Source organism: Lygodium microphyllum, chromosome 27 (assembly GCF_053477565.2).
Source record: "Lygodium microphyllum isolate KBCC chromosome 27, Lygodium_microphyllum_v1.1.10, whole genome shotgun sequence".
In the NCBI taxonomy this organism is placed as follows: Eukaryota; Viridiplantae; Streptophyta; class Polypodiopsida; order Schizaeales; family Lygodiaceae; genus Lygodium; species Lygodium microphyllum.
The window spans coordinates 70,463,270-70,475,794 of NC_141161.1; positions in this window are offsets into that span (position 1 = coordinate 70,463,270).

Consider the following 12,525-nt stretch of genomic DNA (forward strand, 5'->3'; position numbering starts at 1 on the left):
TCCTCATCAGAGGTGACTCGCATGCATTCATGCAGGAGCCTGTCATAGTGCTCGTCAAGATGTTTGTTCTCTTCCTAGGATAGGGGAAATGGTAAGTATTCTTCAAGCTACTCCCTAGGGAATGCACCCATGTCTGCAAGGACGTAGACACATGCGAATACCCTGAGTTTAGCATCCAACTCGGTTAAGCATTCTACGACACTTCTATGTTCAATAAGGGCTTGCTCTGTTGCTATCTCATGCAAGGGTCTAGGAGTTTGCCTAGGCTTTAGCATAGCTAGGGGCTCAAGTCTAGATGAGCAAGATTGGTCAACACTAGGATTGCTGCTCTCGGGGTTTCCATGTTTCTCCTAAGGCTTTGTTATTGCATCATGGTTCTCCTTGGATGTGACTAGTATAAATTTGTCACCCTATTGTGATAGCATTGTATCCACTCTTGATTGGTCAATGCAAGTTCTGTTGTCGGTGGATTGAGTGTTGCAAGCAATCGTTGATGGTAACGACTACTTTGATTTTTCACAACACACAGATGTGTCTGAGGTTTCACCGCTATTAGGAGAGACATCAATGGGTTCATTGGTGGATGGACTCAATGCTTTATTCCTCAGCTCTTCGACACTCTTGGTTTCAATCTTCTTGGGGTCTACAGCCACTTGCAACTGCCGTTGTTGTTTTCATTCTTTTCTCTTCTTTTTCTTAGGCAATTGAGGTGTATCCCTTGAAGAATCGGGACCTTGAACTAGGTCAGTCACTCGTCGATGTGCTTGGCTGGGCCTGAGCATTCTCTTTCTCTAGTGTGTCCTCATGGGACATAGCCGCGGCCTATTGAATAGCCTCGCTGGGTTGTGAGGGTACAACTGCCTCTCTTTTTTGAGAGTCTGGCTCTTCAGCCAATTCCCTTCTATTTAACTCCTCCAGCCTAGGATTTAGGCACTTTGAAAGTGCTGGAGTTGTCAAGGAAGTTGGTTGCGACACCTGCTCCATAGGTGAACTACTAAGGACACATTCCGCAAGGGGCATTGTCACGCCCAAGGGCTATGACTACTGTGATCCCTGATTGGAAGTAGTAGTAGCTAGTTCAGTGGACTGGCTACTGTTGGTGAATTGCGATGTCAAGTCAGACTGATTAAAAGTGGTCGTGTCTTTTGCTGCCCTTTGAGCATTCACTTGTGCAGATCAAGCCTAGGCTATTCTAGTCATAATAGATTGCACATGCATACCCTTGGGCCGAGAGCTACTGGTGGTGCCATGTTCCACCTCTTGGATATTTGGAAGCTTAGATGGAGATAGAGATTGGGATTGAGTAGCTGCCCTTGACGACTGTTGTTGTGCTTCCTGTGACCATTTGGGAAAAGAGGGTGTAGGAGATCTGGGACTCTTAGGTGGACTTGGCATTGGCTGAACGATTTGCTCGAGATTGTTAGACGATTGTGCCATTTGCTTTGTTGAGCAATCAGCCTTCTTACGAGTAGCCTTGTGCCTCTGGTGCTCATTATCCTCTTGGGAAGTCAAAAGCTCCTTGAGCACTAGTGGTATTTGTGCACGCTCAATGGTTACATCTAAGCATGCTAGGTTGAGGCTCTTTCTTTCGAACATTCATGTTTGGTTTCTTGCCCCGAGACCTAGAGTTTCTCTTAGATTTCCTCCTGTGCTTCATTTCTTTTGATGGAATCTGGCCTTTAGCTGATAGAGGTGGTTTAGCATGGGGTTTTAGTACCCAAGTTCATTGGTTACCTGCATAATACCCTTGAGCACGTAGCAACGCTTTGAATATCCATCTCGGCATTGTATTGGCTCTCCCCATCAATGCCTTCGTCTATAAGGCTTAGGCTTATTTTGGGGTCTTCTACGATGTTTATAAGTCCAAAGACTATCCTTAGCATTGGTTCTCGATCTCCTTGTTTCAAGCATGGCCTCACTCACTGGTTCTCGTTGTTCAACATGTGCTTGTATCAACTCTTCCAACAAGTCCTTGCTCTTGTTAGCAGGCTTGACTGTTATGTCAGTAGCTTCCTTGCCTTTCCCTTGAGGTTTGATGAGGTCACCCTTGCTAAAGGTTGTGACAATCCTCACACCTGGTAGTGTCAAGTGTATCCTCTGTGCTACATAATCGGCCTCACACTTGGTCGCCCTTTTGAAGGGTCTTCCTAGGAGGGTTTCCTTCCTGCAATTAGCACTATTTGGAGGGACATGAAATAGGATAGGTAAGCTTTCAATTTCAATTGTCGCAAGGATTTTCCACTTCCCTATGAGTGCTTGTGGGTGTTCCCCGTAAGGGCTAAGAGTTGCATTAGTCGGTGTGAGCTCTGGTTGGCCTAGTAGGGTCCATGCTTCATAGGTCAATATATTAAAATTTGCTCCTTCATCAATCAGAGCATCGACAATGTGCTCTCTTTTCGTGGTGAGTTTGACCCTAAGATAAGCAGGTGGTACTATGTCTTCATCTTCCGGGTCTTGGCTTGTAAATTTAAGCCTTTTGACAAATGCCCTTGAGTCCCCAACTGCACGACCATATATGGATTCTCCACTAATGTCCTGGATCGTCTGTGAAGTGCTATTCAAGGAGTTGTCTTTATGGTAAGCAGAATAGGTCTACGCATAAGAAATCGGGTAGGCCACGCATGAGTGAGCCCTTGGCTTTGGTGCATTCCGATGTTTGTGGGCCCATGCCTTGTATGTCTATGAGTGGCGTGAAGTACTTTGTTACCTTCATTGATGATTTTTCTAGGAAAGTGTGGGCTTATCCCATAAAGCAGAAGTCCGATGTCTTGGTAGTCTTTCAGCGTTGGCTTGCTCTTGTTGAGAACCAGACTAGGTATAGGCTGAAATGCCGTAGGACTGACAATGGGGGAGAATATGTCTCACGTGCTTTTGAGCAGTTGTGTGATGACAGGGGTATTAAGCGTCAGTTGACTGCCCCTTACACCCCACCCCAGAATGGTTGGCTGAGCGCATGAATAGGACTATTCAGGAGCCTGTGTGCTCTATGCTTAGCCATGCAGGCCTACCATAGAGCTTTTGGGCTGAGGCAGTTAGTACGGTAGTGCATGTCATAAACCGATCGCCTTCTAGTGGTTTGGATTTCCAGGTTGTAGAGGAAGTTTGGGCTGGTAAGCCACCCTCTTATGCGCATCTCCGTGTCTTTGGATGTGAGGCATTCTGCCATGTGCCCAAGGACAAGAGGAGTAAGTTGGATCCAAAGAGCATTAAATGCATCTTTCTTGGCTATGGTGATTCAAGAGAGATGGGCTATCGCCTATGGGATCCGCAGGCGCGGAAAATAGTACGCAGCCATGATGTAGTTTTCCATGAACACAAAATGCATAAGCAGCCTGAGAAGGTGGTTGAGATCCGCAGAGTGATCTTTCAGGAGGAGCCTCGGGCTCCAGCACAGCCAATAGTACAGCCTGCAGCAGTTCCTACACAGGGCCAGGGTGTTGGACAGGCAGTTGGGCAGGCAGCAGAGCCTACGGTGAGACGGTCTACTAGAGATAGACATCCACCTGATTGCTATGAGCCCTCTATGCAGTATGCCTTGTTGATGGATGTAGGAGAGCCTCTCACCTATGATGAGGCTATGCGCAGGGGTGATAGTCACTCCTGGGAGAGGGCTATGCAGTCTGAGATGGACTCCTTGCATAGGAATATGACTTGGGATCTTGTTGCCTTGCCTAAGGGCAAAAAGGCTTTGCCATGCAAATGGGTGTACAAGCAAAAAGTATCCCTGGGCACCCCAAGCCAGCCTATAAGGCTAGACTTGTAGCTAAGGGTTTTAAGCAGGAGCATGGAGTTGACTTTGATGAGGTCTTCTCTCCTGTCATCAAGATGACTACCCTACGCTTGGTCTTGTCCTTGGTCGTGCAACTTGACTTGGATCTTTATTAGATGGATGTTAAGACTGCATTCTTGCATGGGGATTTGCATGACGAGATCTATATGGAGAAGCCTAAGGGCTTTGCAGAACATGGCAGGGAGCACCTAGTGTGCAAATTGAAGAAGAGTCTTTATGGCTTGAAGCAGGTACCTAGGGAATGGTATCATAAGTTTGATGCCTTTATGTAGTCACAGGGCTACAACAGGAGTGCTATGGATCCGTGTCTTTACGCGAAGAAAGCCCATGATGGCAGTTTACTGATTCCGGTTCTCTATGTTGATGACATGCTGATAGCAAGGAAAGCTCATGCAAAGCTTGATGCTCTGAAAGCTCAGCTCAAGAAGAGCTTTGAGATGAAGGATCTGGGACAGGCTTCACATATTATTGGGATGCGCATTAAGCATGATAGGCATCAGGGGCTTTTGTATCTCTCACAGCAGGAGTACATCCATAAAGTCCTTGAGCGCTTTCGCATGCAGGACGTAAAGCCTGCGGGCTGTTCTTTGCCTTCTCATGTGAGGGTTTCACAAGCCGATTGTCTACAGACAGGTGAGCAGAGGGCCGAGATGGCCAAGATCCCTTATGCATCAGCAGTGGGCAGTCTCATGTATGCCATGATAGCCACTCGTCCAGATATTGCGCATGCAGTTGGTGTTGTGGCGCGTTATATGGGTACACCTGGCAAGAAGCATTGGGATGCCGTGAAAGGTATCATGAGGTACCTGAAGGGCATTGCAGATATATCTATATGCTATGGTAGCCAGGATACAGGGGTCATGGGTTACACTGACTCCGACTATGCAGGACATGCAGATAGTAGAAAGTCCACTTCTGGCTATGTGTTCACTTATGCTGGAGGGGATGTTTCTTGGATGTCCAGGGTGCAGAAGTGTACGGCTTTGTCTACCACTGAGGTCGAGTATGTTGCAGCCACTGAGGCTTGCAAGGAGGCTATCTAGCTAGGCCGGATTGATGTTGTTCCTACACTGCATTCGGATTCTATGAGTGCCATTCAGTTGACTAAGAATCCGATCTTCCATGCGAAGACGAAACATATTGAGGTGAGATATCACTTTATTCGGGATGTTGTGGAAGACAGGACTGTTGACCTTGCCAAGATCTCCACTTACATCAATCCTGCAGATCTGTTCATGAAAAGCCTCATTACTGAGCGCTTTTCCTTCCTTAGGAGATTGATGGGTGGGCGTTGGATGAGATGTTGCCTTTCCTCATCCCTTGTACCTATGTACATTTGTACTGTCTTTTCTTTTCTTTTCTCTCTCACTGGAGCAGATTCGCCTTTAAGTGGGAGGTTGTTGGAGTAAAGGTGCCTCTGCCATGCCACCCCGTGTATTACTACACTGACAGTACCCGTCACTGCACACTGCAGGTGGCAGGTGCTCATCACTGTCACACTTATTCTTTATTCTTTCAGTGACTAGTGAATAAAGAAAGCCCCAGTCACACATTGTTACCGTTGGAGTTCCCATTTGTCTCTCTCTCTCTCTTTTCTTGCTCTTGCTCTCTGCCATAGCTCGTGCATGGTCTTTCGATCCTCTCATCCCTTTCAGTCGAATAGGGCCTAGCTGCTCTCTCTTGCCTCTAGGGTCTATGCTACTCTACTCAGCTCGATCAAGGTCTACTCATCAAAAACCCAAAATACTTACTTGTTTTGAAGATTAAGAACCCCAAATCTCCTACCTATATCAAGCACCAGTTTGGGGTTGCAACCCTACTTTGATGCTCGATTTGAGGTATGCAAGTGCTCAAGCTTGAATCCGTTTGTCCTAGGAAAACGGAACCAAAATGTAGTGGGAGCTCACACTCAATCGCCAAGACCCATGAACCGCTTATTTCTTCAAGCATTTCAAGTGGGCACAAATGGCTATCTCTCACCTAGCCAACACACCTTTGATCCTATGGAGCTATAGTGAGCTTACCTTGATGTCCGAATGAGTAGCCTCCTCCCTCAAGCAAGCCGGTAGCTCCATAATTTGAGATGTGAGCTCAAGCAACCTCAAGCCTCCTCCTTCGAGCTCCATCCTCCATAGCCACATGCGATACAAGAGAACATAAGAGAAGAAGAAGAAAAGGAGGAGATGAGATGATGGAGAGCTTCTTCTCCAAGATCCCTCACCCTCACTCCCTCACACTCCTCTCAAGCATACACAAGCAAGCAAGAAAAAGAGAAGAAGAGAGGAAGAAGAGACCACTTTTGCCACACATCAAAAGAATGAGCTTCTCATTCACTTTTTAGGTTTATATACAAGCCCTAAACCCCTTAGGCATGCATCCCCTTTTTTACATGACCGGGCATCTTACCAAGGCCATCTTTTCCTATTTCCTTCTAGTTGCCTTATGCCTTCACCTATGTCTGTTTAGACTTTACAACTTGCACAAGAGGGAGCTTGGTGCTCTTATAAAATGAATTACATTGCGCCTTGCAATTTCCTTGCGAGAGCCCTTGGAGGTTGTCCTTCATCCTTGAGAGAGCATCCTTCATCCTTGAAAGAGCCTCCTTGATCCTTGAGAGAGCCCCCTTTATCCTTTAGGGAGCCTCCTTCATCCTTGAGAGCACCTTGCTAGAATATTCGGTGATCTCCCCCATTTTCAAAGCTTTCCTTCTCCAATTTTCCTGCCTAGGCAGAATGAGCTTCTTCATTCACTTTTTGACTTGGGCTTCCTTGGTCTTCTTCTACTTCTTTTTTGCTGCGGACATGTCTTGTAACATCTTCCGTGCTATTAAATTCATGAAACATTGTGATGAATACCACTATATGAAGGTGCTAGTATAGAAGGATAAAATGGAGCTTACACGAGTGATATCCTACCAACCTTTTGAGGAGTGGAGAATTGATTGTTTAGGGCCTATAAGTCTTGTAGTCTAGAATTCATAAGCCAAATATATCAGTGTGGCCATTGATTATCTAATCAAGTGGGGTGAGGTAAGGGCTACTTGTAAAAATGCTACTAGGATAACAACAAAGTTATTGTGGCAGAAAATAATCTCTAGATTTGGCTCGCCCCTTGAGATCATAAGTGACTAGGGCATTGACTTTGTCAATGATGTAATTGCTCATATATCATCTATATTCATGGTCATTCTCACTAAAAATCATTACCTCACTAACCTAAGACAAATGTCCAAGCAGAAGCAACAAATAAAATCTTGATTAATATGCTAACAAAATAGTTTCCACCTCTCAAAATGACTACGAGACCAAGCTTATAGCATCCTTGTAGACCTATCATATAGCCTACAAAATGGCCATTGATCAAACCCCATTCAAATTTAGTTATGGTACTAACACCATAATACTAGTACAATTTTTTGTGTTAATATTGAGGATGGCTATAAAAAAACAATGGGATGGTTAAGAAGCTTGGATCAAATGATTGATGGACTCAAATGGCTATTTGAGACACAAGTACTAGCGATGCATGTCTTGATCTGTTGATAAATATGACATATCCTAAGTCATATCCTATGGTTGTATGTACCTAAAGTGAAGCATATGTAAAGTGTCCCTAAGTTGAGGGTATCTATCACTGGAGGATACCACTTGTAAGTGATTGAGAGAATGGAAGAAGAAGTGAGATAGAAGATGATGAAGAGGATAAATGCTTGAGCCTCCATATCTGATGTGGACTACTCTCTATTGCGCATCTCTCCCTCTTTTTCTCAATTGGTATCAGAGTGTCATTGTGCTGAGGGAGTCCTAAGACTTGTCAGAATGTATTTGCTTGCTGATGGGCGAGATGGTTCTATGACCTCAATTGGAACTGAAGGCTGATTACTAGAGACTACAGCCTTTCTAGATGAGCTCCCATCTCGTGTAACATTCGACATGCACATTCGCCGTGGCTCTTCAATTGCCTCCTTAGACAACCCTGGCTCCTCTACACTGGAAGGCCTTTGCTTGTAGTCACTTGTGCTTGCTCCAACATTGGCAGCACAGAAGCTCTCCTACTAGAAGATACCCATAATACATCCCTTGAATCCTTTACTTCATGGCTTGAGTTCTTGTCAGCCAGCATTACAACTGCAGTACCACCCATTGCACCTGATGGTAATGCAAAAGTAGAGCCCTTCGAAACCTGTTCAAACTGGACCATGTGTAGTGACCGTGTATGGTTGTAAATAGCTCGTTACAATTGCAGACCTTGGACCCATGGCATAATGCTGAAAGTATGCATGAATAGACAAAGACGGAAAAATAGAGGACCCCACGATGATAACATTCCGTGAGCTTCCAGTTTCATTGTATCTCAAGTTGGATAAACCAAGGGCTATAAGTAATGTCCACATGACACATAGCAGGGAAGCAACTAGCACTTGAGGTATCGTTGCAATGAATGCACCAATCTTACCAACAATAGACATCATAATAAGTACACATGCACCAACTCAATAGCTTGAGACTTCCCATCTTTGTGACTGCAATAGTGTGGATGTTCTCTGTCAAAGTGGTTGCACCTATGCTAATACCCCAAAGACCAGCCAAAATACTAGTCAAACCCTCCAACCCAATAGCTCTACTAACAATCCCTGGAGTTGGAGGCCTGACAGCCACAAGTAATGATGAAGCATGATATGTGCCAACTGAGTCTATAGATGCTACAACTCATGCAACCACCATCACAACCACAATTTTCCAATGAAAGGTTGGAATACCCCATTGGAATGGGTAAGGAAACCTAAGCCATGCTGCTATTCTAAATGCATCAAAAATTGTCAAATGTGGCAAGAAGGCATAAGACAACAATGAACCAACTCGACAGATTGGTAATTATATTGTCATTATATTATCAGGTTCAATAATCAGTCAAGGGTAGTTTCTATGCAACTTATGAGAGGCTATTTGGAGGTCAAATTTTTGCTCAAAAATTTTGGAAAAATTTTTGTAGCTTCAACTTGATATGTACTTCCAGCTTGGCCCAGAAAAATTGCATGAAAAATGGTCAATTTTAGACCCGTGTTTTGATGCATTTTGGGTCATATGAACATTGTTTGGGATCCAAATTGGATGTTTCTTGTTGGGAAATGAATGTATGACATGTTGGCATCATGGATGGATGCATATGATAGTTTTTGGACACATGTATGATAGTCATATTACTTGAAGGTATTTTAACATGCATTTTTGGGCTATTTTTGATGTTTTTTTTGTCTTGGATTGGACCATTGATGTTCCGGATTGGGGAATGCTATTGAATATTTTTTGTGGAAAGTTTGTATTGTTGGTTTTTTTGAATTTATAGTAACCATAATGTCTGACACGGCACAGATCACTCAAATTATGGGAGACAATCTGACCAAAGACAATTATAGTGTTTGGTCTTATAGGATGGAAAATTTTTTGATGGGTAGAGGCCTATGGGGCCTCATAACAAGTGATGACGAATGTTAAAAATTTCCTGAACATCTGACTGAAGAGAAAAATAAAGTGTATAAGGATTGGACAGGGAAGAACATGAAGGTTTTGCATTGGATCTCCATATGTATTTCAGAAGCCTTGATTCCTCATATAAAAAAGGCAAGTACTTGTAAGGAGGCATGGGAAATCATAGAAAAAATGTATGGAACATGTACAGAGGCTTGTAAGATACAATTCAAGCAAAGATTACATGGTGCATGAAGATGCAATCACAATATCAGTGACTATGTGGTAGAAATCAAGCAAATTGCAGAAGGCCTTGCATCCATTAATGCACCTATTGATGATGAGGATTTAGTGTCAGTGACACTAAATGGACTTGGACTAGCTTTCAAATCTTTGGGTACCTCTATTTTAGTTAGAGAAGGATCTATGCTTGACTTTGAGGAGCTTATTGGGTTGCTACTTATAGAAGAAATCAAGTTAGGATTGAATGCATCTAGTAGTGGCAAAAATGCAGGTGGAGATAGTGTTTTCTATCACCAGATAAGTCATGGCAGCTCATCTAGAGCTAGAGGCTCTTTACTTGGTTGTGGTAACTATGGTTTTACTCGTGGAAGAGGTAACCTTGGTCGTGGTGACTTCATGCATAGAAGCAGGGGGAGATCTTTCCCGAGGTAGAGGATGGTCTAGTCCTTCACAAAAAGATGGCAATTGTCTTTATTGTGGGCAGTTTGGTCATTTTGAGAGGGATTGTTATCACAAACAGAATGCCATGTCTAGGAGTCATGGAAGGACCCAATATGGTTACTATGTAAGCACTTATGGTGGTACAAGCTATGGACCTAGAGGTGGATCACTTAGAGGTCACCTATTTGCTATGGAGCATGTTCTTGGGGGAGCATGACTCACCCTCTTCGTGAGAATGACTGGTTTTTGGATTCATGAGCTACAAACCACATGACTCATCATGCTGAGTGGTTTGATACCAAAGGAGCAAATGCAGAATGAGGAATATGTTGCCATTGGTGATTATACTTTACATAAAATTACTCATATTGGTAGTGTGCCACTTGTTACTAAAGATGTGATTGAGAATAAGCTTGGTGATGTATTTTATGTGCCCACAATAACTAAAAAGTTAGCATCGGTTCAGATCAAGGATTGCAAGTGAGATTCAATAAGTTTGGATGTTTTATTGAGGAGTTCCATAATGGAAGACCTGGCAGGGTGATTACTCATGGTAGAAAGAAAGGGAGATTATTTGCTTTGGATGCAGGTACTCCAGTGATTCAAAAATCTATGTATGTTGAGAAAGGACATGGGCAAGATAAGGATGTGGAATTATGGCATAGAAAGATTGGTCATGTCAATTTTCAAAGATTGAAGCAAATGCAATCGAGACAGATAGCCCGTGGTCTACCGCATTTTGGATGTGTGAATTCTGATCATGTATGTGAGGCTTGTCAATTTGGCAAGCAGTCTAGATTACCATTTCCAAAGAGGGGGAGAATAAGCAGCTATACTTTGGAAATGGTATACTCAGACATTTGGGGCCCATGTCAGAATGTTTCCATGAGCGAAAGATGTAGATTCTATATCACCTTCATTGATGATTTTAGCAGAATGACTTGGGTGTACTTTATGCAACATAAAAGTGAAGCATTTGAAAAGTTTTTAGAATTTAAATCTATGGCTAAAAAGCAGTTTGGATGCTACATAAAATGTTTGAGGTCAGATAATGGTGGAGAGTACATATCATATGAGTTTTGTGACTTCTTGAGAGATCATGGTATCAAAAGGAAATTGACATGTAGGTACACACCTCAACAAAATGGTGTGGCTGAAAGGAAGAATCGGATCATTACAGAGGTTGCAAGGGCAATGATGAACCAAATGAACATGCCATTGTCATATTGGGTAGAAGCAGTGCATACTACAATTCACATTATGAATAGAACACCTATAGCCTTGACTCATAATATGTCACCATATGACAAAATGTATGGCAGGACACCCATTGTTGCATACATTAGAGTCTTTGGATGTGTTTGTTATGTTCATGTTCCGGATGATTTGAGAAAAAAGATGGAACCAAAGGCTATAAAATGCATTTTCCTTGGATATCTTGATGAGAAGAAGGGATACAAATGCTATGATCTAGTGAGTAAGGAAGTATACATAAGCAGGGATGTCATATTCGGTGAATATGAATCATGGTGCAAGCCCAAAATTGCAATGGATGTTGATTCCTATAAAAGCAGTGATGATGATGGCTATGGAAGGAAAATTTCAGTAAACAACAAGGCTGAAAATCAGCATGCGGAAGATGCTTCAGGACCTCAAGAGAATGTGGAAAGTAGTGGAAATTACAATCCATGGAGTGGTAGATTGAGAAGTGAAAAAAGGAGTGCAAAGTTGTGAAAGGAAAGAGACCTATGGCTGAAAGTTCAGAAGATGAATCTATAGATGATGAGTATGGCATTCCACATGTTAAAACACATGGCACTAGAAGTGCAGGAAAGTATGTTCCACTACACGCTAGATCAATTGAGACACATGGTAGTGCACCTCAATTGAGAAGGTCAGAAAGGGTAAGGTATCTGGTTGATAGATTGACTTATAATGGGTTCATGAAGATGCATTATGCATACATGGTTTCTTATGTACAACATGTGGAGCCTACTTGCTTTGAAGAAGGAGTAGAGAGCAAAGAGTGGAGACAATCAATGGATGAAGAGATGGATGTACTAAGGAAAAACAAGACTTGGGATTTGGTGAAATTGCCTCATGGCAAGAAATCCATTGGATGCAAATGGGTTTATAAGGTCAAATGTAAGTCAGATGGTTCCCTTGAGAGGTATAAAGCAAGGCTGGTTGCAAAAGGATATGCACAAACTTATGGTTTGGACTATGAAGAAACATTTAGTCCAGTAGCTAAAATGACGATAGTGAGATCGGTGATTGCTTTGGCTTCTATCTATGGTTGGAAGCTTTATCAAATGGATGTGAAAAATGCATTTTTGAATGGAAACTTAGAAGAAGAAGTGTACATGGATCAGTAGAGGGCTATGTAGATCCAAAATACCCACATTATGTATTCAAGTTGAAGAAGGCTTTATATGGATTGAAGCAAGCACCAAGATCATGGTGTGATAGAATTAGCAAATTCTTATGTAGGATGGGATTTTAGTAGAGTAAATCTGATTATTCACTTTATATGAGGCATACAAAAGATGGTATGGTTGTTGTTGTCATCTATGTTGATGACCT